Below are 22,282 nucleotides of genomic sequence, written 5' to 3'. Positions count from 1 at the left end.
ATTTGTAGTTCACTTAATCATCTTTCCTTTTGATCTTCCCTGAGATAGTCATATCAAGCATAAACTTGGCCACCTGGCCCACCAGAAACTCTACCCCAGTTCTGGTCAAATCCTTTAACCAACATGTTGCATAAGCAATCACTTCTCCTGCTACCAAGGTGTCATAACAACCTACTAACTGGTTCTGATATGCAAGAAGACTCAGAACTATTTCCCAAGGCACCTGCAATATTCTTACCACCCAAGGAAACTTCTGCCTCTAAGGTGTTCCTTGGCCTAGGCAAATTTCCGCCGAGAATACACCACAAAACCATCGTCCAAGAAGATCACAAATCCCATTCAGATAAACCTGTGAATGCTCTATTCATCTGATTCAAAAACACTTGGCATTAAACAAGTTCTCAAATCATAACTCAGCAATTCCAGTGCCCTTATCTGATATAAAACAATCTTCTATTTATCCTTCTCCCTGATCTCCAACTAGTACTAACCAGATCTAAGATCCATCTTAGAGAATACCATCTAACTCACTAGCTGAACCTTTAATTCTCACAACTCTGCTGAGCCATTCAAAACAGTGCCCTAAATCTGATTCCATTCCTGGCACCAATTCAATCACCATATTATCTCTCCATATAAAAGGAACCTTGGCAAACCTCCTGGAAACATATCCAGAACCCACAGACTAATCCAGTCTGTTCTGATCCCGCTGGCACAATCTATATGGTATCCACCACACTAAATAAGAGTTCCATGCATCTCCCTGCACTAGAACTCTAGCTCTTAATACAGATGTCATAAACATATCAAATCCATGCACAGTGCTAACTGTCACAAGGCTTTCCACTCTTAAATCCAAGAGTTACTATACTTTCCTTGCCATTTAAAATTTCCCCACACTTGGCTAACAAATCCATTCCCTGGATCATACTACAGCCAGTCAGTCATAACCAACTCATGAAAACCACTGATGAGCCTTTCCACAATAATTTACTTGATCTCTCAAATCACCAATACAGTATTATTTTTTTCCATCACAACATAACCACGTGATCTGCATATCAACTCTATGCTTCTCTATATGCAACAAATAAAGAACAACATGGCACCAAGTCAGTCAGCACAAAATAAAAATCAGGACCAAAAGCTAACCTGCCACCCCCAAGGAACTAGTCTCGGTCTCAGACTCTGACTGCCTCAGAATAAACACTCGAGCTAGAGTCGAGTTGTCTATCCCCTTTTGCTCATCCTTCCTTCGCATTGGGCAATCTTTCTTACGATGTCCAAATATTTTACATGAGAAACATGCCCTTTCTCGGCATTCTCCCATATGACGCCTCTTGCATCGAGTGCATAATGGATAAGTCTTCCAGCTTTTCTTCTTACTTGCTCTAATAAGTGGAGATACCACTATCTGAGCTCCATGCTCTCTTATGCTCTCAACGGCAAGAGCCTTCCCTACCACCTGAGCATAGGTAGAGACTTCATGCACTGGGGCAACTCTAATACCCTGAGTTATTCCAGGATTCAATCCTTGAACAAACCTTTCCTTCCGAGCTACATCTGTGGGTACCATGTCAAAAGAGAACTTGGCCAACCCATCAAATCTACTAACATACTCGGCTACTGATGCATTTCCCTGAACAAGATTCACAAACTCATTCATCTTAGCAGTCTTGGCTACATCACAATAATATCTTTCATTGAACAGCTGCCTAAATTCTTTCCAATCCATCACAGCTGTGTTTTGTGTCTAGGATACTACCTCCCACCACGTCCGGGCATCATCCTGCAAAACAAATGCCGCACAAGCCACCCTATCGTGACCTACTAGTCCCATACTATCAAGAATGGAACTAATCATGCCCATCCATTGCTCAACTCTGAATGGATCTAGGCCTCCCTCAAAGACTGGAGGGTAATACTCCTGGAATCTTCCACAGAGAAATTCCCATCTACTCTCAACCCTAGGCTGAGCCAAAGCTGATGCCACTCCTGACATAACCAAGGAAGAAATGTTCCTCAACAGATCCCGCTGTTGCTTCAGACACCTAATCTCTTCCTCATGCCTCTGCAATCTTTATTCCAAATCTCTAAACATCTGATGAAAATTCATAGCAGCAGATAAAGAACTGATACTCTGGTTGTAACTCCCAACCTTTGTATAACCACCACTAGGCCTCATGATCTACCTTGAATATAAACCTGCTGATTGAATCTGCAGTCAATAACTTGACCCATTAATCATGATGAGCATATCAAAAGCTTTCCCCCACAGGAACAATCTTACCACACCACATTCATTAACCACTTGCAGTGCTAAAAACATGTCCATGGCATTCACACATCAATCATGAGAATATTAGAATTTTATATATTCATGGAGCAGGTAATCATATGATCACATTCATATAAATATTCATGGAGCATATAATCATTTAGTCAAGAGCCAGGCTCTATCAGAATCTCATGCTCCTTAATAAAATGTGCAGGTAAAGCATTTACATTCTATTTAAGCAGTTAAGCACATAACTACAAAAATAGTTACAATTCCCTAAGTGAAGCTATCTTCAGTGACGAGTGTACATGCCCATCATGTCTTCACGAACCCATAAAACTTAGCAGGCTCTGATACCAAATTGTAACGCCCTAATCTCCAGGGACCGTAATGATGTGCCTTGTAAACAATGCTAAACTCGCTAATCGAGTCATTTGGCCAAAATCATGTAACTAAGTATGATTAGCAGTTTAGGGATTAAAAATTTTGGTTAAGATATAACATTTCATTAGAACGTTTACTATATACATTGGGATCCCAAAAATATAATTTAAGAGTCTATTACAAGAAAATATTTACAACTGGCCGATCTAAGAGGAAAAACAGGGTATAACCCTAATTCCTTTCCTTCAAACCTCGGCAGTGGCGGTCGAGCAACTGCATATGTACACATCGTCACCTAAGCTCTCCAACTCAAGGATGGTCCAACTTTCTTCTGCCTTTACCTACACCACATAGCACCCGTGAGACGAAGCCCAGCCAGAAAACTCAATATGCTCATGAACAGTCATATCATGATATCAAATCATATCTGGCATGCCTAGCAAACATAGCTCTATTTAAGAATGCAAATAAACTCATATAATATTGGGGAATCAGGGATGAGAAATCTTGCCCTCCTGATTGGATGACTATCAAGTCAATCCTAATCAGATGAGTGTTTGAACACTTGAGGTTCTGGTAAACCATACTGAGTGACTGTCAAGCAAGTCACTACGAGGCTCAATACCCAAAGCCATGCAAATGATGATCAAAATTATCATACAGAGCTTATAGCCCTGAACAGATGAGTGAATATCACTTTGAGCTTCTATTAACCATACTGAGTGACTAACAAGCAAGTCACTATGGGGCTCGGTACCCATAGCCGTGTAACGAAACTGTTACCTGGGCTTTCCTGCAATGGCTCTAAACAGATGAGTGACTGATGGGTAAGTCACTAGCTTAAACAGATGAGTGATGGATGGGTAAGTCACTAGCTTAAACAGATGAGTGGCCGATGGGTAAGTCACACAAGCGCTTTTAGTTTTCATCGAACTTGAGGTCAGTCCACATTAACGCTCTTGTTGAGTCATCTAATGCAGATGTCAATTAGATCTAATGTTTGTTGGCTTGCGTTGAACACGCTAAGGCCGTTCCTGACTTATGAGTCAGCACTGTGTGACCAGTGCTCAGTACCACTGCCGAACTTGACTAATGAGTCACAGCTTCACAGTTGATACTAACACCTTTGCCAATTCTGACAAATTAGTCAGTGCCATGCACAAGTAAGCAATGTTATTAGTATATATCATATGTCAAATATCAAAGAGTAGGGCATTCAACATGCTTACTTAACAGTTGCTAGCATAATTATGATCATGCACAAACATAGAGACTCAAGCTCTGATCAGTCTCAGACTCAATATTCATGGCATGCCCTAAACACATGTTTCTCATGCATCAAATATATCACAGTTAAACATCCAACATACATCAAGAATAACCATGCATGTCACATATGGGGTGCAGTTTTCTTACCTCTAGTTTGAGCGAGAATTAGAAAAAGAACGACCCTTGAGAACAATCGATCCTTTAATCCCTTAGCGGTCACCTAGTCATAACCAAATATAACCTCCAATTAATGAAAATCAACAATAATAGGGTCTTGATCTAAACCCCACTCTCGGGACCTCGAAATGTACCCACACGGTGAGTAGATTCGATCCCGGGCCTTAAGGACTGAAACCCTGAGCCAAAAACCCTTAAAAACACTTAAAACGGGGTTCTGAAGAAACAGGGTAGTGCTACAGCACCCCAGCGCTGAAGGCAGAACCAAAATCGCCCAATAGTCCCAGCAGGTAGCGTTGTAGCGCCCCTTACTGGGCGCTGTAGCGCTACCTTCAGCCAAAGATTGCCGAAAAATCTCTTCCTTCAATTCTACCATTTACAACCCAAATCAAAAGCTTCCAAACATCAAATTAAGTCCCAAAAACCATCCTCAGATGCCCCAAGCTTCACTCCCCCAAGTACCCTAGCCAAAACTCCAATCAATTCCCAACTTTCCAACCCAAAAACCAGTTGGAACTCAACTAAGAAAATAGAGCAGAAGCAAGAGTTCTAATGGCTAAAAAGTCACCTCAATCTCATAAACACACCCTCTTCAATGGTGGAGGATAACCCTAGCTTATCCCAACTTGGTTCCTTGGCTTGATTCCTCAAAAAGAGCTAGAAAATTCAGAGAGAAATAGAGGAGAAATGATGTACGGGAGAAGGTGATTTTGGTGCTCTTTTTTGAGAAGGTTTCAATAGCTTTCTAAGTTTAAATGGCTGAACAAATCCTTTAGGGTGAAAAGACCTAAATGCCCTCAAATCTAAAATAAACCTTAACAGCCACTAAGGGCAAAATCGTCCTTTCGCACTTATTTTGTTAATCATAATTAACATCCTCCATTTCCTGGTATTCTCAATAGTCTTACATACTAATAAATCATATCCCATTACCCTTTAATTCCCGGTAATGTTCTAATCATTAAAATCACCCCGAGACTCACCCCGAGCCCCGAACTTAATCCCTTTATGACCAGACCAAACACTTGCATTCCATGATCGTCTCATGCCGAAAGGCTCGAACAAATCCACATATAATGTGGTACCATTCATAACTCACCCACATGCACGAAAATATACAATTACGCCCTCAACGGGCCAAATTACCAAAATGCCCTTATAATTATAAATACACCCATATGCATGCATTTATCATCATATAATAATATAATTCACATAAACATGCATATAATCATTTAATATCGTAATAAATCAATTATGGCCCTCCGGCCTCCTAATCAAGGTCCTAAACTTTATTAGGACTTTTGGGACATTACATAATCACACTGTGTAACGGCCTTGGCTATCCAGGGTGTTACAATTCCTTTTTCAACCATAAAATGACATTTTTCCCAATTAAGCACAAGGTTTTTCTCTTTACAACAAATCAAGAGAAGATAAAGATGGTGCAAATATTCATCAAAGGAAGAACCAAACATTGAAAAATCATCCATTAATACTTCAAGGAATCTTTCAACCATGTAAGAAAAAATTGAAATCATACACATTTGAAAATTCGTCGGTGCATTGCATAACCCAAAAGGCATGCGACGATGGCGAAAGTCCCAAAAGGGCATGTAAATGTAGTTTTTTCTGGATCTTTCAGGGCAATGGGGATATGGTTTTATCCCGAACACCCATGAAGAAAACAATAATATGCATGACCAGCTAAACATTCAAGCATTTGATCAATAAAATGTAAAGGAAAGTGGTCTTTTCTAGTAACATTATTTAGCTTTCTACAGACTATGGACACTCTCCACCCCGTTTGTACTCGAGTAGGGATTAATTTATTTTTCTCATTTTCAACAATAGTGATCCCTGACTTTTCAGGAACAACTTGGACTTGACTAACCCATTGACTATCGCAAATAGGGTAAATGATACCTACATCTAATAGTTTAATGACCTCTTCTCTAACTACTTCTTTCATGTTTTGATTTAGCCTTCTTTGACGTTCCAGAGAGGTTTTAGCATTCTTTTCTCGATGGATTCTATGCATACATATGGACGGGCTAATTCTTTAATGTCTCCAATGGTCCAACCTATGGCTTCTTTATGTTTTCTAAGGACATCTAACAATTTATCTTCCTGTTCTTTATTTAAGGTGGATGATGTGATAACATTCAAGGTTTCAAACTCTCCTAGAAAAGCATATTTTAAATTTTTCTGGCAAGGGCTTCAGGTCTAACTTTGGAGACTCAGAAATTGATTGAATATGCTCTAGAGGTGAAAAAGGACCAGTTATGGTCTAATTTATTGGCATAGTTTCTAACAAAGAATTCACATCATTCATAGAATCATCAACATATAAGCTCATACCAAAATATTTTTACAAAAGTCAAGCAAGTCATTTCCATAATCTTCAAAAATATTCTCATTCATGTTAACTTCATGCACTTCCTCACACTTAATAGATTTAGCAACATTAAAATATTCAATTCAATAGTCATATTCCAAAAGATAATTTTAAAACACCATTACAACAGTTAATGATTGCAATAGAAGTAGCTAAGAATAGTCTACCTAAAATGATAGGAATTCGAGCATGCACATTTTCCACAGGTTGAGTATCAAGAAAAACGAAGTCAACAGGAAAGAAAAATTTATCAACTTTTATCAAAATATCTTCTATAATGCTTCTAGGAATTTTCACAGAATGATTGAATAATTGAAGAGTTATAGAATTAGGTTTTAGTTCACCAAGAACAAGTTGTTTATAAACAGAATAAGACAATAAATTCACACTAGCACCCAAATCAAGTAGAGCTTTGTTAATAAAATGATCACCAATAATGCATGAAATCGTGGGACACCGAGGATATTTGTATTTATCAAGACTCTTATATTGAATAATGGAACTTTCTTGTTTAGTTAAAAACACAATTTTAGGAATGTTAGTGTTTCTTTTCACAGTAGAAAGATCGTTAAAAAATTTAGAGTAGGCGAGAATTTGTTTAATGGCATCTAAGAAAGGGATATTGATACTAACTTGCTTAAAAACTTCTAAAATGTCATTATATTGGCCACCTTTTTTAATTGGAATTAATCTTTGTGGGAATGGGGCTTTGGGAATGAAAGGATGGATTGGATTATCCTCCTTTGAATAGTCATTGGAATTAGAACTAGAAGGTTGACTTTTTTCTTTTTCTTTTTCAACCTCGGGTATGTAATCGGGTTTGACAATGTTCTTTCCGAACCTAAGAGTTGAAATTGATTTGGCTTCTCCATTATGGCAGGACTTTCCTATCTCATATTGAAATTTTGGATTTGGGATAGGCTGACTAGGAAATGTTCATTTTTCTCTATCAGCTAAAGTAGTTGCGAGTTGTCCTACTTGTATCTCGAGTTTGGTAATTGATTGAGATTGGTTTTGTAGGATTTGTTGAGTGGATTACATAAATTGTTGTAAAGTATCCTCTGAGGAAGGTTTCCTTTGTTGAGGATATGGTTGATTTTGTGGGGCATGAGTTTGGTTTTGCGTGTTGTATTGGTGCCCTTGATTCATTGGAGGCTGGTTTTCTCTCCATCAAAAATTTGGATGGTTACTCCAATTTGGATTATAATTGGATGAAAATGAGCTATCATTTGGTTTCCCATAAGCATGAAGAGCATTGGCCTCCTCAGAAAAAGCCTCTTGGTAGGAAGGACATGATTGGGCATTATGGCAAGAACTATAACATACATAACAAACATCTTTTCTAGGTTGAATTTGAGAATTTATAGTTTGGCTTATGGCTAAAGATTCCACTTTTCTCACTAATTTGTCTAAGGATGTTCTTAAGTCTAATTCATCTTTTACTTCATACCTTCCTCCTCTTTTTGGTGAATTAGTTGACCTCGACCTAGGATCAATATAATTTAATTGTTATGAATTGACAGATAAATCTTCTAGAGTGTCCCAAGCTTCTTTCCCTTGAAATTGTAAAAAAATTCCAGTATGGATAAATTGAATCATTTGATGATTAGAGGGGGTAAAACCATTATAAAAATATTTTACAAGTCTCCATTTTTTAAAACCATGATGAGGACATTTTAATAATAAATTTTTAAATCTTTCCCATCATTCATAAAACTCTTCATTATCTTTTTGAAAAAACTCAGAGATTTCTCTCCTTAGACTATCAGTTTTAGACATAGGAAAAAATTTCGACAAGAATTTATTACAAAATATGATCCCATGGGGTTATAGACCACATGGGAAGGGAATTTAACCAAGCTGTTTATTTGTCTTTTAATGGAAAAGGGAATAATCTTAGTTTGACTGACTCATCAGAAATATTTTGAAATCTAAATGTTGAGCAAATTTCTAAGAAATATTTGACATGCATCTAAGGATCATCTCTATCTAACTCATAAAAAGATGGCAAAAATTGAATGATTGATCATTGAAGCTCCAAATGGGTAGCAAAATTGGTAGGAAAAACATTACATGAAAGAGCATTAGATGAAATAGGTGCAAAATATTCAAGTAAGGTCTTTTAATGCCCAACATTTTCATCAACATGATTTCTATTAATATTAGCAATTGGTTCCATGATGCTCAAATTTTTACTAACACTTTCAATTTCAAATAAAGATATACGTCTCATTATTAATCAATTTTTAGAATTACGTTCCCAATGATTCATACAATTCTCACAAATAAGGCGACAAAGATAATCTCAAGAAAACAATTTTTTGATGTGGAAGATCAGTAAAAACCGCAACCACAAAGCATACTTAGAATTTTTAGAGATTTCACAACAATATAATTTTATGGTTTACTTGTCCTCATGCCTATTTGACTCCACTTACTGGCACACTACTAACAACTCCCCGAGGTTAATTATTAGAGGTAGATTGAGAATTTTGTTCAAATTTCCTTTAAGCAAACATTGCTTATGGTTAAAGGACAAGATTTAGGTTTTCTTTTCAAGTATTTTTTTCACAATTACACAATAATATGATAAGAGAAATAAAATAAGACAATAGATAATGTTAACTAAAATTGAACATGAGTTGGGAGGCATAGCATGCCATCAACCAGAAAGAAAATAAAGCAAAAAGTAGGAGGCAAAAATTTGCACAAAAATTAACAAAAATAAATAAAGCAAATTACAACAAAAATTAGGAGGCACAAGTACCGTCAACTAAAAAAAATGATAATAAAAGAAAGCATAAGTATAGATAGATATATAAGTAATTTTTTTATGGGTGGTAGAATAGTCCGAATTTTTTATATATATATATATTTATATTTTGGTAGTAAGTGCAAAAATTAAAATAACTAGTAGAATAATTCACTAACCTTGAGAAAAAGTTTGTTTCTTTTCTTGCAACTCAGCGACAACGGTGACAAAAGCTTGATGAACCCAAACTGAGTATGTTTTAAGTATGTAAATCGCAAGCGCACGAATCGTATTTATAGTATAGAGTTTGTATCAGAAAGAATGTTGAACCCAAAGGAGTTGCCTAAAATAAAAAAGAAACTATTTTAACCCAAAATTAAATAAATTCTAACTTAGCTCCAATGATTGATAAGATTTAATGTCAAGAAGATAAAATAAAAGATTGAAAATAAAGATATTTAAGAGAAGAAAAATAAATCAATTATGATTTGTAAATAAGTTGTAAAAGAAAGATTATTAAGATACTAGAATCCACAAAATGTAAGTTTAATAATATTTTTTAGTATATTGATTCTCAAGTTTTAGTGATAGATAAAATAAATCAAACAATCATTTTCCAAATAGATTTATAATTTAAGCACAAATTATTTCTAAAAGATAGGATTTTTCTTCACTTATCAAAAAAATATAATTTCAAAGTATTTAATGTTTGAATCAACCTAATGAAACAACAAAAAATCAAATAACATTATTTATAAGACAAAACATAATATTTTTGTTCTAAGCATTGAATGTGTACAATTTAATGATACATCTTAATCAAAGAATATTATATTTTACAAAATGAAGAACGAAGTGTAATAAAATCTAACAATCCAATATACAAGATATTAAAGATGAAAGACATATATGAAGTAGAAAAATCCATAAACTTTGTTGCATTACAAGGGAAATCAACATACAACAATAAATACTATCTAGTAACAAGTTGCTTCATCATGATCTAAATAATCTCATGAAAAAAATTAGAAACACATAACTAGAATCCAAAATATAGTACATAAGAAATACATACTTGGCACAAAATGGTCTTCCAAAAGGAAGAGAGAAAATGTAGAAACAAGGCGTAGAAAAGATGATAGTAACCCAAAAATTAAGCACCCCCAAAATTGGTCTTGAAACTACCTATTTATAGCCAAATGTAAGTATTACAATAGTCAACTTAAATAAATAAATTGATTAAATTAAATTTTAAATGAATAAAAATATGGCAAGTAGAGGTAAATTTTAGGGTGTAATGATGGCTTTTGTGGTAAAATATGTAGAAACGTTGGGTAAAAAAAATGACATTTGGACATTATGGGACAAAGGGACAATGGCACAATTGTGGGCTCAAGAGAAAAATGTACAGGCTACAGGTTCTGGGTTCAGGCGTCTGGGCCATGGGCTTGGCTAGGAAGGGAAATGCCCAAGCAGGCCTGGGACGTTGTTGGGCTCAGATGGAGCAGGCTTGTAATGCCCTACTACCTTAGAGTCATTACTAAGTGAGTTTAAAATGTGCAATTAACTCGTTAATCGAGGTTTTAGGACAAAACTGTAGTTAAACCATGTTCAGAGTCATAAACTTGAGAATAAACCTTTCTTTGAATATTATAAAATGTTTAACATTTGGGATCCCAAAACATTGTTCAGAAATATTGACAACTCAAAATTTAAGTTTAGTACAACCATTCCCCAAAAGCACCCCTGGCTGTGGCAGACAGGCAGACCAGACATGTACGCGCCGCTTATCTCACCCACCATACTCAAGGTTGGTCGACTTTCCCCTTTCCTTTACCTACACCATAGAGAACACGTGAGCTGAAGCCCAGCAAGAAAACCCTCACAAGCAGATAACATATGCATAACAAACACTTAACATATAAACATGCCATCATCAGGCTATACATGTACGGCCATGCCGTCCCAGGCGCTTTACTAGGCCCTGGGCTCGCGGTCTATTCCGTAAGAATATCCTTGGTATCCCTTGGGGTCTCACCCTGGCAACTCGCACTCCGTGTGCTAAACGCTGCCCTCGGCCCCTTGCCATTCTCAGCCTTCGCTGTTCCCGGTCATCGCCGTTCCATCATTTATATACACACATAATAAAACTAAACAGATATTTAACACACATACAAATTCATTCAAAGGGCCACGCCCTACAACATAGTCATATAAGGTCAAGCCATGCTACTCAATCATATAGGGCCAAGCCCTGCACCACAAGCTCTATGGGGAACAGTAGTTTTCTTACCTGTCTCCTGAGCTTTCCAAACACCGATGTCCCAAGCACAGTTCCCTAATCCGAGCCTCGTCGAAACCCTAGTCAGAACGCATTAACAATTTCCACCCATCAAGTTCTAATCCATTAAATATCTTTAGATTATGGTTCTAGCCTCCGAGACATTGACCTCTATCAATCCGGGTAATAAAATCCTTCCCGAGCCTTAACTATTGAATTCCCAAGCCTAAAAGCTCTCTAGAACCCAAAAATGCACTAAGTGCCACGGTCCTAGGGACTCATGCCGCGGCCCCCAGCTCAACCCGAGGCCCTGCCTCAAATTAGCCTATATGCGCCCCAGCCCTTCCTGAAGGGCGCCGCGGCGCGCCTTCAATTCCAAACGCCCCATGATCTAAGGGGCCGCGTCTCAATAAGATCAGCGTCACAGCCCGACCCCTCGAGCCCAAAATGTAACGCCCTCGATAGCCAAGACCGTTACACTGTGTGTTTATAAAGGTTCTAGACTTGCTAATCAAGTCATTTAATTAAAAACATGTTACTGAAACTATAGTGGAACTAAGGTTAAAAGATTTTGGTCTCAAAAGCCGCATTTCTTATAAATAGAAATTTTCTGATTAAATGGGATCCCAAAATATCAAGATTAAAGTCATTTACAAAGATCCAAGATTTAAATATAGTAATTAGCCACTCTAAGGCAAAATAGACTGATAGGAATTTCTTGTCCTGATCCACTCCTCGGCCCACCAATGATCAATCCAAATATGATAACTAGGGTTAACACCCTTAGGCTGCACCCTCTATTTATCCCACAGACTCCGGCCCGCTTAAACCGAGCTCAGTGAATATTAAGCTCCTCGGCTACCAGTGGCTGAGCCGCGCCCTGTGCGCATGTATAATTTACGGCACCCTTAGGCCGTATATCACATGTCCCATGGCATAATACCATTTATGACATCATACAAATATAGGGAGCACTTAGTCCCATCACAAACACATAACCGGGTGCAGTTTTCTTACCTTTAGATTTGCTAGCTTTGTACAATCGATCCTCAAGCACGATCCCTCTTGAGCCCTAGCGCACACCTAGTCACAACCATAGATCAAAATCATCACCAAACCTCAAGTCCAAAACCTAACCTCGGGAGCAATCCCGAGCCCTCGGGAAGCTCTAATTCCACCAAACGGGGTGGTGGAATCAAACCCCGAACCCTCGGGCAAAACCCTTGAAAATAACCCAAAAACCCTTTTCTGGAAACAGGGTAGCGCTACAGCGCTCTTTGGAGGGCGCTACAGCGCTACAAACAGAACCAAAAACACCCTCAGAACACTTGGCCTAGCGCTACAGCACCCAAAGGCTAGCGCTGTAGTGCTAGTCACAGAACCAGCAACCCTGCACTTTTCCTTCCTGCGATGTTCCCGAGCCAAACCTTTCCAAAACTTTTCCAATCTTCAACCAAACATAAAAACAAGCTTATCAACATGCTCCACTCATCCCAAGCATCCCAAATACACATAACCCAATCACATGCATCCCTAAACATAGAATTCACCATAGATGAACCTAAAACTCAGAAACTCAGCAAAAACCATAGAAATCACAAAGCTTGAAACTAAAGTTCCTTACCTCTGATGAATGAGCTTAGGTTATCTCCCACTCTTGCTTAGACTTCACCTCCTCAAATCCCCAGCTTCAACTCCCTAAGATTCCCACAGAACCTTGCTTAGAAAACTAGCTCAACACCAACACCAAAAACTGAAGAAAACCTCAAAGTCTTACCTCAAGTGGATGAATTGCTCCGCCAATTCCTTAAGCTAGAACAGGGATCCTAGCCTCTAGCTCTTGCTCAAACTCCTCCTGAGCTTCTGCTCCAAAAAGACCTCAAGAGCTGATGGAGAAAAGCCTGAACCGACCTTGATAAAATGCCCTGTTTTCCTTTCCCTCTTTCCTTCTCTTCTTTCTTTTCTTTCCTTTCTTTTCTTTTCTTTTCTTTTTTCCTTCTGACTCTAGACTTTTCCCACTAAGGCATAGAACCTGATAACACTTATCCTATAATAGCCAAATATCGATATGCCCTCCCTTTAATTCTAAGCCTTTAAATGCACCTAGGGGCATTTTGGTCATTTCACCCAATTCTCGCTAATTCCTCAAATGTCTCTAATATTTACCGCTTATATCCCGATACATAACTAATCACTAGTTGTATTCCTCGATGTCAAAATAGACTCCTATATATTCTCTAAATTCCCAGAAATACCCCCAGGCTCGCCCCGAACCGGGTATAAATCCCCGCTGTGACTTTTTCGCTAACCCGCTCACTAGGATCATCTCGAATCACAGATCACAAATATATCCACATAATAATGTGGTCTCAACAATTATCACATATATATACAGTTATGCCCTCAACGGGCCAAAATTACAATTATGCCACTTCTAACCTAATCAGAGCCTACATGCATACTAATACACATAGTCATGCATCTCAGATATTCAAATAGTCATATAGCATTCTTATAATCACTAAATAACATATATTCAATTTATGCCCTCCCGGCACACTAATCAAAGCCCTTAAGCCTCATTAGTAAATTTGGGTCATTACACAGAAAAACTCACCATTTTCACCTCAAAAACCAGCCCAATTAACCCCAGAATCAAGCCAGCATTCCAAACTAATCATCACAAAGGTTATGCTATAGATTCAGCAACAAAACCCAACAAGAACTCAAGCCAAAATCCTTATCAAACTCAAAATCAACTCTTCACCCAACACACATGCATTACTCTAAGAAAACCAGGAGAAATTTCAAGCTCAATTCATATAATTTAAAACTTACCCTTGCTTAATTGAGTCTTTGAGTTGATCTCCTAAGCCCCAAGCTCCTAGCCTCCAAAGCTCTAGCTTGATTCCTAGCTTCCAGTTAGTTTTCACAACTAGAACCTCCAAGCTCCCAAGGAACAAGATGAGAGAGATAGAGTGAGTGGGTCGGTTCCTATATTCTGAGTGTTTCCTTAACTTTGTTTTATTTAACTTAAGTCTATAAGGTTACCTCAAGGCTTGGGGTACCAAAAACATCCCCGAAGGAAAAATGGTAAATTTTCCCAATATTCCCTCCTAGGCATTCTAACCTCAAATATATCTCCAAATATTTATTTCCTTAACTCGATAACCCCATAAAATGTCTAATACCCCAAACTCCCCTCGACTCGCCCCGAGGCGGATTTTCAACCCCGTTGTGACTTCCTAGCTAACCGCTCCCAAGAACTGTCTCAGATCGTGCAACACAGATATATCACAAGTATATCACAATTATTACATTTATTCCCTCAACGGGCTAAAATTACAGTCATGCCCCTAATAACCAGATGGGGCCCACATGCATATTTAATTCACCTAAACATGCATCTCTAATCACATATTCACACAAATTTATCTATTATAACAATGATTCACTTATTGCCCTCCAGGCACGCTAATCAAGGCCCTAAGCCTTATCAGCGAATTTGGGTTGTTACAACTATCCCCTCCTTAGAGAAATTTCATCCTCGAAATTACTTGAATATCTCGGGATACCGCTCCCGCATCTTTGATTCTAGTTCCCATGTCGCCTCCTCGACCTTGCTGTTCCTCCACAGCACTTTCACCAAGGCGATGGTCTTGTTCCGCAAGACTTTGTCCTTCTGGTCGAGAATCTGAACTGGTTTATCCTCATAAGACAAATCCTGATCCAGCTCCAAATTCACATAACTCAGAACATGCATCGAATCAGATACATACTTCTGAAGCATAGACACGTGAAACACGTCATGAACCCCTGATAAGGTTGGAGGCATCGCCAATCTGTAAGCTACCTCTCCAACCCGCTCCAAAATCTCGAAGGGGCCAACAAATCTAGGGCTCAACTTGCCCCGACCACCGAATCGTTTCACTCCCCTCAAAGGTGAAATCTTAAGGAACACATGGTCACCAATCTGAAACTCCACACTCCTGCATTTCAGATATGAATAACTCTTCTGGCGACTTTGGGAGGCGAGCATTCAAGCTCTAATCTTCTCAACCGCCTCATTGGTCCTCTGAACCATCTCAGAACCTAAGTACCTCCTCTCACCGGTCTCATCCCAATGGATAGGTGATCTGCACTTCCTCCCATAAAGCATTTCATACAGAGCCACTCCGATAGTCGCCTAATAACTGTTGTGGTATGAGAACTCAATCAAAGGAAGATACTTACTCCAAGATCCCCCAAAATCTAAGACACAAGCTCGCAACATGTCCTCTAATATCTGAATCATCCTCTCAGTCTGTCCATCTGTCTGAGGATGATAAGCGGAACTAAACCGTAATTGTATGCCCATAGCTTTTTGCAGACTCGCCCAGAACTTGGAGGTGAAGGTGGGGTCCCTGTCGAACACTATCGACCTTGGAGCCCCATGCAGTCGAACAATCTCCTTCACGTATAGCATAGCATACTGCTCCACAGTATAAGTCGTCCTGACTGGTAAAAAGTGGGTGGACTTGGTGTACCTATCCACAATCAACCACACGGAGTCATGCTGTCCCACGGTCTTCGGCAACCCAACCACGAAGTCCAGGGCGACATCTTCCCACTTCCACTCTGGAATCCCTAGAGGCTGCAGCAACCCTGCTGGCCTCTGATGTTCAGCATTAACCTGCTGGCATGTTAGGCACTTGGCCACATAATCCACCACATCTCTCTTCATGTCTGACCACCAATATAGAGCTCTCAAATCCTGGTACATCTTCGTCGTACCCGGATCTAAGGAATAAGGAGTGGTATGCAGCTCATCTAAAATCTCTCGCCGAATAACTGAATCCATCAAAACACAGATCCGACCCTTATACTTTAGTAACCCCATCTCCGAGATAGAGAAGTCCTTAGCTGCTCTGTAACGACCCGAATTTTCTAATCGGGCTTAGGGCCTTGATTAGTGTGCCCGGAGGGAAATAAATGATTTATTATGCTTTAATGTGTTAATGGGTGAATTAATGTGGATATATGATAGTGATGCATGTTTAATGAGTTAAATGTGCATGTGGGCCCCGTCTGGATATTAGGGGCATGAATGTGATATATGGTATATATATGTGAAATGTTTGTGCAGCACGATCTGAGACAGTCCTGGGGAGCGATTAGCCAGAGAGTCACAACGGGGTTGAGATTCCGGCTCGGGGCGAGTCGAGGGGTAATTTGGGTACTAGGAGTGTTATGGGATTATTGGGGCATGAAAATAAATATTTGGAGATATATTTGAGGATAGAATGTCTAGGCGGTAATATTGGGGAAGTTTACCATTTTGCCCTCAGGGACGTTTTGGTACCCCGAGCCTTGAGGTAACCACATAGACTTAAGCTGAATAAAACAAAAGAGGAATTAATTGGAACCTTGGGGAAACCGACTTATACACTCTCCCTTGGCTGAGATAGCTTTCTTCTTCTTCACTCTCTCACTCACTAAGGCAAACCCAAGGGGAAAACTTAAGGAAAACTAATCTAAAGCTAAGGGATTTCAGCTGGGGAAATCTAAGGGAACTTGAAGCTTGAAGATTGAAGCATAGGGGGAACTGGTTCTAAGGCTCAATTCAGCAAGAGGTAAGTTTTGATTATGGTGGATAAGTCTAAAGTTGCAGCTGGTTATTAGAATATGCATGCTAGCAAGTTTGATTTGTTCATGTGTGATCTAGTTGAGTTTTGGGGTGGTAACTAATGGGTTTTTATGTTGTTACTGAGTTATTATTGAGATGGAGTATATGTGTTAAATATCTGGGTTAGATAGGTGAGTTTTGGTGAGGATTGGCTTGAAGAAAAGGTAGAAAACTGATGAAGAATACTGGGTTTGGTGAGGAGGGCCGCGGCCCTAGGATGGGCGCGCCGCGGCCCGTGTGCGCGTGCAGCCGAGGATGGCCGAGAGTTCATGCGCGCCGCGGCGCTTGGTGCATGCGTCGCGGCCCGTGTGTGTTGCAGGGGTGTGCTAGCCTCTGTTTTGAGGCTAGCCGCGGCTCTTGTGGGTGGGGCCGTGGCCCTTGGTGCCAGGTTGAGTTTTTAAGGGTATTTTAGTCCTGGGAACTCAAGGGGTAAGGCTCGGGGTGGATTTTATCGCCCGGATTGATAGAATTCAAGGTCTCGGAGGTTAGAGTTATGGTTTGAAGTTATTCGTTGAATTAGAACTTGATGATTAGATATTGTTAATTTGTTGTGACTAGGGTTTCGGCGAGGCTCAAGTTAGAGGACTGTGCTCGGGACATCGGTGCTCGGAGAGCTCGGGACTCAGGTAAGAGAACCCTTATTCCCACAGAGCTTGTGTGCAGGGCTGAGCCCTATGTGTTTGAATGGATTGATATGCAGGGTCGAGCCCAATATGTTAGAACTGCAGAGCGTAGCCCTTTATCTAATTATGCTAGAATTCTATACTTGCTTTTTATGCTATGTGAATTATGATGTGAATGGTCGGCTTGAGCCGGAAGCAGTGTAGACCGAGAACGGCGAAGGGCCGGGAACGGTGTTGGGCACGTTGATTGCAAGGCCGAGAACGGCAAGGGGCCGAGAGCAGCGCTGAGCACGTGGAGTGCGAGTTTCCAGGGCGAGTCCCCAGAAGGATACTTGGGATATCCTCATGGCATGGTCCGCGAACTCAGGGCTTGGTAAATGCCTGGGACGGCTAGGTCGTACGTGTTTAGCCATTGGTGGCATGTTTATATGTTTGATATATGTGTTGCATATGTTATCTGCTTGTGGGTTTTCTTGCTGGGCCTTGGCTCACAGATGCTCTTTGGTGCAGGTAAAGGGTACAGAGGTGATCAACCAACCATGAGTACAGCAGGCGTGAGGTGGCGTGTACATGTTTGGCCAGCCTGGCCGCCACGGCCAGAGGATTTTTTGGGAGATGCTTGTAAATAAACTCTGATTTTGTCGTCTAGTCGACTTGGTTTAACTAATATGTTGTAAACATTTCTAAACTGTATTTTGGGACCCCAAGTGTAAACCTTTTATGATTTTCTATGGAAATTAATATTTCTAAGGTTTTTCCTCTGTTTATAACTTAATTACACCATTTAATCTAAAACCTCGATTAGCGAGATGAAAGCACGTTTTAAAACTCACTTAGTAACAGCTCTAAGGAAGTGGGGCGTTACACACTCTGACTAAGACATTGTCCCTGTGATCTCTCAATTGGGAATCCTTCCCCCGCGCCTCCTTGATCCTTTCAAGGAGCGTAGACTGAAGAGTGATGTTGGCTAACCGACCAACCACCAACTCTATTCCCACTCTGGTCATCTCCTCCGCTAACTTACTGGATATCTACCTTGAACTGTACAACTGCCTTGGGCCCTTCCGACTCAATGCATCAGCCACTACATTAGCCTTCCTAGGATGGTATGGGATATCACAATCATAATCCTTAACCAACTCTAGCCACCGTCTCTGGTGCATATTCAAATCCTTCAATGTAAAGAAGTACTTCAAATTCTTATGGTCGGTGTATATCTCACACTTCTCACCATACAGATAATGTTTCCAAATCTTAAGTGCGAATACCACCACTGCCAATTCTAGATCATTCATGGGATATCTCTGCTCATACTCCTTTAATTGCCTCGATGCGTAGGCTATCACCTTCCTAGCTTGCATCAACGCACACCCTAAACCCTGTCTCGAGGCATCACAATAAACCACGAACTTCTCATTGTCCGTCGGCAAACTCAACACTAGCGCGGTGATCAGTCGCCACTTCAACTCCTTGAAACTATTCTCACATCTGTCTGTCCAAACATACTTTGTCTTCTTCTTTTTCAATTCTGCCAATGGTGTGGCTATCTTCGAGAACCCCTCAACAAATCACCGATAATACCCTGCTAATCCCAAAAAACTCCTCACTTCATGAACACTGCTCGGTCTAGGCCAGTCTCTCACTGCCTCAATCTTATTTGGGTCGACCAGAATCCCCTCCTTACTGATGATATGGCCCAGAAATGTAACTTGTGGTAACCAGAACTCGCACTTGCTGAACTTAGCATATAACCTATGCTCCCTTAACCGCTACAACACCAGACGTAGATGCTGCTCATGCTCCGTCTCTACTTGTGAGTACACCGGAATGTCGTCGATGAACACAATCACGAACTTGTCTAAATAATCCTTGAAAACTCTATTCATCATATCCATAAAAGCTGCTGGGGCATTGGTTAATCCAAAGGACATAACCAGGAATTCATAGTGTCCATACCTCGTGCGGAGAGCGGTCTTTGGTATGTCCTCCTCTCTGATCCTTAACTGATGGTAACCTGACCGGAGATCTATCTTAGAAAACACTGTCTTTCCCTGCAGCTGGTCAAACAAATCATCAATCCTAGGTAGTGGATACTTATTCTTAATGGTCAACTTGTTCAGCTCCCTGTAGTCAATACACATCCTAAGAGATCCATCATTTTTCTTGACAAACAACATTGGAGCACCCCATGGCGAGAAACTCGGTCTGATGAACCCCCAAATCTAGTAACTCCTGCAACTGAATCTTCAACTCCTTCAACTCTGCCGGATCCATTCTATAAGGTGTCCTAGATACTGGCTCCGCTCCTGGTACCAACTCTATAACAAAGTCAATCTCCCGCTGCGGCAGCAGCCCTGGAAAATCTGCTAGAAATAAATCTGGAAACTCGCATACCAATCTGGTCTCCCTCGGTCCAACCGACACAACCTTAGAGGTATCCACAACACTCACTAGGAATCCTATGCAACCTCAGGTCTCTAGCCTTCAATGATGAAATCATAGGTACACGCGGTCCACTAGCTGTTCCCACAAATACAAAGGGTACCCCTTCCGGTTTGAAACTCACCATCCTGAGCTTGCAGTCAATCGTCGCCCCATACTTCGATAGCAATCCATCCCTAGGATCATGTCGAAGTCCATCGCAAGCTCAATCAGATCATCAAACAATTCCCTACCATCTACCTCTACTGGTAAAGCTCTAATCCACCTCATAGAAACTACCAGTTCCCCAGTTGGCAACAAAGTCTGAAAACCCCTAGCATACAAAACATTGGGTCTACACAACTGATCCATCACTCTAGCAGACACAAACGAATTAGTAGCTCCCGAATCAAACAATGAAGTATAAAAAGAACTAGCACTAGAGATCTGACCTGTCACAACTAAGGGGCTAGCCTCCGCCTCAGTCTAAGTCAAAGTAAACACCCTAGCAGGAGCGAGACTGTTGCCCTGCTTCAGCTCCTCCTTCCTGGCTTGTGGGTAGCCCTTCTTCAGATGATTGGCACTCCCACAGAAAAAGCAGGCCCTAATCATGCACTCACCCTGATGTCATCGTCTGCACCGAGGACACACTGGAAAACTCCTCCAGTTGTCACTTCCGCCCTGACGGCTACTAAAACCACCCCATGCCCTCCTATCTAAACTGGGAGGAACAAAGGAATCTGGGGCCTTCCTCTTCTGCTCACTGGAACCACTACCCCAATTGGATCCAATAAAAGGAGGCACTTTCCTTCTGGCATCGTGCCTCACAGCCCTCTCTCTCCAGAGCTGGTCCTCGACCCCCTCAGCTGTAAGAGCCTTATCTACAACCTGAGCGTAGGTAGTAGTCTTTCAATCCAGCGTGATCTTCACATCATGGGCGATCATAACTTTCAATCCCCGTATGAATCTGTCTCTTCTTGCCGCATCTGTCGGCACTAAATCTGGCACAAACTTCGCCAATTGGTCAAATTTTAGAGCATACTCTGTCACGGTCAACCGGTTCTGAGCCAGGTTGATAAACTCATCAACCTTCGTACCTCGGACTGCAACATTATAATACTTCTCATTGAAGATATTTCTGAACTCACCCCAGGTCATAACTGTCACATCTCTCCTCTGAACTACTACATCCCACCAGATACGGGCATCCTCTCTGAACATGTAGCTTGCACAAGCTACCCTCTCATTCCCCTCAAACCTCATAAAATCGAGAATAGAGGAAATCATATTCATCCACTGCTTTGCCCGCAGTGGGTTTTGTCCACCCTCAAAGGAGGGAGGATGCTGTTTTCTGAACCTCTCATACAAAGGTTCTTACTTGTTCTCCACAACAGGTTGAACTGGCACTGGCGCCATAACTTGCTGACTTGGCAACCCAGTGACCTGTGGAGGTGCCTGTTGCCTCAACTGGCAGAGTTCTTCTTCTGTTTGTTGTAGTCTTGCTTCCATTTCAACAAACATCTCTTGCCAATTATGTGGGGCTGGTGGAGAGTCCTGACCCTGGTTATCATCCTTGACCCGGCGGCCACGGAGTCTAGATGATTGATGAGGCATCTCAACAAATATGCCTGCAATCAATGACACCACTCATCAGGCATGACAACAACCTCCAAAACCACCTCCCAATCACATCAGTCAACCAAGAGCAACAATCCACATAACACACAAATAACATATAACACACAACGGGCCATGCCCTGACATCATGCATACATTAAATCATTCATCATGCTCTATATGGAAAAAGCAGGAAACCATGGAATTTAAGCACATAATCAGACATACAATTCAATTATTACCAATGAACCCTGAGTCGAGCTTGCCACTGACAGCAAGCGTTCATGTTCGGTCATTCTTCAGAAATCATAAACCTTGGCTCGCTCTGATACCAAGTTATAACGCCCTACTGCCTTAGAGCTGTTACTAAGTGAGTTTAAAATGTGCAATTAACTCACTAATCGAGGTTTCACGAAA

At 40.6% G+C, this 22,282-nt stretch overlaps 1 non-coding gene across 1 annotated transcript; it reads left to right on the top strand.

Moving 5' to 3' along the window:
* The first annotated feature begins 8,163 nt into the window (after positions 1-8,163).
* LOC133827773 (small nucleolar RNA R71) lies at positions 8,164-8,270 on the top strand. Its single transcript, XR_009890424.1, has one exon. It is a non-coding gene; the product is annotated as a small nucleolar RNA R71 (small nucleolar RNA).
* The last annotated feature ends 14,012 nt before the right edge of the window (positions 8,271-22,282 follow it).

This window comes from Humulus lupulus, chromosome 3 (genome assembly GCF_963169125.1).
Source record: "Humulus lupulus chromosome 3, drHumLupu1.1, whole genome shotgun sequence".
Classification (NCBI taxonomy): Eukaryota; Viridiplantae; Streptophyta; class Magnoliopsida; order Rosales; family Cannabaceae; genus Humulus; species Humulus lupulus.
This window is presented reverse-complemented; position numbering and strand designations above follow the sequence as displayed.